General features: G+C 38.6%; 1 long non-coding RNA gene across 1 annotated transcript in view; it reads right to left on the bottom strand.

The window, feature by feature from the left end:
* Nucleotides 1-2,739: 2,739 nt before the first annotated feature.
* LOC119322838 overlaps nt 2,740-4,268 on the bottom strand; it is a 3,576-nt gene continuing 2,047 nt past the window's right edge. Inside the window, exons 3-4 of the long non-coding RNA XR_005155879.1 lie at nt 3,393-3,455; nt 2,740-2,818 (exon numbers count right to left, since the gene is read on the bottom strand). This is a non-coding gene — a long non-coding RNA (uncharacterized LOC119322838). The remainder of the gene's footprint in view (nt 2,819-3,392; nt 3,456-4,268) is intronic.

Genomic DNA, 4,268 nt, shown 5'->3' with positions numbered 1-4,268 from the left:
GGAGGGAATTGGGGAAGACCCCAAGTAGGATTTGGCCTACTTGGGGCGCACTCCTTGGCTGCTCCTCCCTCGGCTATTCTGTTTCGTGAAACAGAATATTATTCTGTTACCCTACTTGAACTGACGGTTTTAGGCGGTTGTACTGATAATTTCTGAGCGGTTGAACTCATGCTTTCAGTTTTGTTTAACTGATCGTCTTCTTTAGTTCAAATTTTTTTTTACAATCTTTTTGTCGGAACGGAGCGTGTAATATATCATTGGAAAGCTCTTGACAACTATATTTCAATTATATTGAACGTTTTTGCAAAATCATTATGGTTTAAGAACAGTTTGAAAAAAATCGATTTTTTCAAAACCGAAAACGTGAATTGTATGTTGGACTCAGTTTTCAAACAGAATTTCAGAATTGAGCAAATAAGATGGCCTTGGAAAGCTGGTGAAAATCCGCATCTTCCATATATCTATTGTTTTTTCTAATTCTATACGATTTAAAAGTAATTTGGAAAATGGTGAAATTCAGGGCGAAATGTATTTTCGTGATTTTTTGCAAACTGTTTGTCGGATTGATGCAAATGATACGGTGTTGGAAGGATATGGAAAATGCGCAATTTTTTCATATTAAAATGTTTTTCTAATTCCTTACGGTTTAAAAACGAATTTGAATACAGTCAAATTTAATTTCGAAACGGTTTTTATAAAAAGTTTGTTGAAATGAGGCAAATAATATACGGTTGGAAAGATATTGAAAGTACGAAACTTAGTCATGTTGAACGTTTTCTCAAATTTGCAACTTTTGAAGAGTAATTTGTTTTACGGTGAGACCCGTCGTGTTATTTTTCCGTCAGAAAAAATATAGTACTTGGACTGATCTACGTGTGCGTTTGTACTGAAAGGTTCTAAAAAAAGAGTACTTGAACTGATGTTTGCATGGGTTTGTACTAAGCGTGTTTTCACTGACTAGACTTTGCTCTGTTTTGGGTAATATTTTTGCTCGTAAGTTTTCAACGGTTTATTCATCGCCCCTGTACTTGCATGGTTTATATCATGGAACTGAATGATATCTTTTTCAAAAAGAAAATATATTTTTTGAACTAAACATTTTTTTACAATGATGTTTTGGACTTTTCTTATTTTACGACTTGTACTTTTCCCATTTGAATTGCATGGGGTTTCTTTTTGCTTGAATTTTTACAAGTTGAATTTCTATCATTTCTTTTATTCCAAACGGACCAACATTTTTAACTTATACTGATCAATATTTTTAATTCAACCATTTTTCCTTTGTAAAACAGACCAACGTTTTTGTTTGTACGGATCAGTTCTAGAACTTGTACATCAACATCACAAAATTACACTTTGGACGGATCACCTTCTCCCATTTGGACTGACCACAAAATTTGCATCAGGAAACTCACAAAAACAAAGACGACTACAACCAGATTGACGAGAATGTATGAACCATACCATTTTTAGCTCAATAAATACTAAACACAGAACAAGTAGAACTTATTAAACAAGATGTTTTTCAAGTTTCTCACATTAACACTTTTTATAATACAAAACCGAATGGTTCACTTTTACCTCCTCTCTTTAAAGTACTATAAACTGACAAACTAAAATAAAATGGTGAACACAGTGCATTTTTGTACCGCAGTTGGTAATAGGGGCACAACCCATGTGAATTGTATAAAAGGTGAGTACCAGTAGTTTGTAGTACCATCACAATCAAAGTTCATACTGACATAAGCTCTGGTTGTGCTCCGGGGTTGGACTGTGTTCACCATGAAGCCATGGGGTCCGGCCAGAAAAATGACACGGCGAGTGAGGCACGTCTCCAAACTGATGGTCGCGATGAACTCGGCCACCCTGAAGCCACGGGTTTGGACTGAGCATGGCGCTGAAGTTGAGTAGACCATTTAGGAATTAGGATAAATAGGAAACAACAAACAGGTGAAGAAACCGTGAAGTGAAATGAGTTATAGAAGACAGTATGCATTTTTCTCACTAAAACAAACTTCTGTTTGTGTGCAACTTCTATACTTGCATACATTTGGCATGGTATTTCTTGCAACGGAGTACCACAATACTAACTCGTCATATTAACTGGAAAAGTTTGACAAGAAACTTCATCTTCAGCATACTGACTACAACACACTATACATATTGGAGGGGAAAGATGCACTATACTTTTTTGTGTTTTTTTTTCAAATATAATCTGGCAGCTCATTGTGAAGTTAAACAATAATTTTTTCGTGAAGTTAAATTTTTTAACACCATTTTTTCTGACCCTCCGAACTGCTCCACCTAAAGAGATTGAACGTTTGTTGGAATTGAGCAAAAATCTTTTTTCAAACTTTTGAAATGCTTCAAATGGGATCTTTTTTTATTTTGAACTTACTAGATTTTGCATTAAAATCTTTTCCAAAACACTAAACTGATCATTTTTTAATTCAGACTTCTATGTTTCTATTTTTTGAAACCAGTTTTCTTGTTTTTAATTTGAACATATCATTGTTTTAAATTCAAAATGTTTTTTAATTCGAACTGGTCATTGTTTTTAATTTGAACTGATTATTTTTTTAATCCAAAACAAATTTTTATCCAAACTGATTATTCTGTCTAATTTAAAATGATAATTCATTTTTTTAATTCAAACTAATCATGGTTTTAAATTCAAATTGACCATTCATTTTATTTCGGGAGGACGCCGCGCCCAGCGGACTGTGGGACGTGGGACGGCATGCCTTGGGGGCGGTGGGGTGGCGTGTCGCGGGTGCCGGCAAGTGCGGCTGCAAGTTGCTTCTAAGGTCTGACCTACCTGCAATAGTTAACAATGTATTAATCCTGCACTCATGTATCCAAAGTGATATTCTCACAAATTACTGGAGTTCCGCTGCTCCTTTACATAGAAAAACTACTACTACTACTAGAGATTAAATGTTGTATACATGTAGCCTATGCTGACATAGAAGAGATTAAACATTGTCAATTTGATGTAATTTTTTTTGTTCTGTGTACTGACATCAAGAAAGAGTACACAAAGATATGATGGATGAGCAGTAATATAAGGCAAGAAATTTGAAGGATTGCTCACACTAAAATAAGAAATTGTACTGAACTTAAAATAAGATTTGCACTGAACTAAAACTAGAATTTGAACTGAAATAAAATAGATCTTTGTCTAGGTATTTAAGCAAACACCTGACAACAAAAAAAATGACTGGCATTTAGAAATAAACACGATGGTATATAAAAATTCATGCAAGAATGAGAAGTATGACTCCAACATTTTAGCAACAAACAAATGACTAGGGAAGCAAATGTTCAAACTGAAACAATTGAACTTGCAGCACATGTGGACGGTACGGACTAGAACATTGTGTTTTGTGCACCTGCTCGAACTGAAACAATTGAACTTGCAGCACATCTGAATGTGGACATGGAGGTAGGGGATCCTGTGGGTGACAACAAAACCTCAGCGTCACCACAACAATTCAGAGATGAGGCAAAATCATGAATTAATAGAGCTAGAGAGATTTGAGAGGAGCAACAACATCATGCAAGAGAGAGAGAGAGAGAAAGCAGAAGATAGTAGCAACCGTGCACATGCTGGAGGAGTACAGGAGCCGTGAGCTGCACTGGCAGCCAGAGGCAAAGGCCTACTAGGGGCACTGGACTGGGGACGGCGCTGGATATATTGGAGCAGTTGCCAAGGAGCTTATAGCAGCAGTGTACATCGGCAACGGACTGCTCGCGCACAAGGAGATGTACTGCTTCCCTGGGATGGAGGGGCGAAGTGTGTGCCTCCCAAGCCGCGGCGTCGAACTGCTTTGGGTTGTGTTGTTGAACAACCCGGTATGGCAGCGGTGAATGGTATGGGCGGCACGGCGATGGAGCCCCACCAGCAGTGGCAGGAGGCTTGACACAATCGGCCTAGTAGCTGCGACGGTGAACGGCCTAGGCCGACCAGGTTGGACTGCTGGTCGCAGTGGCGGCGAACCCAACGCCCTGGCCACACCGGGATGATAGGCAACCAGAAGGAGCGGAGGGGCAGAGATATTGAACGACCTGTGGTTGCAGCGTTGAACTGCCTGTACGCGACAATGGAGCGATAGCAGTGCATAAATCTGGTATAGGCGACAGCCGTGGTGGCCGTTGTGTTGCAGAGCGGTGGCGCTATTTGTCTATCAGCAAGCTAGATGTATGTGTTAAAAATAAAAATGGCTAATGCAGCATTGGTGGAGCTATGTGTATTACTGCAGGGGCCA

This window comes from Triticum dicoccoides, chromosome 1B (assembly GCF_002162155.2).
Source record: "Triticum dicoccoides isolate Atlit2015 ecotype Zavitan chromosome 1B, WEW_v2.0, whole genome shotgun sequence".
Classification (NCBI taxonomy): domain Eukaryota; kingdom Viridiplantae; phylum Streptophyta; class Magnoliopsida; order Poales; family Poaceae; genus Triticum; species Triticum dicoccoides.
The sequence above is the reverse complement of the archived record's forward strand: the minus strand, read 5'-3'. Positions and strand labels throughout refer to the sequence as shown.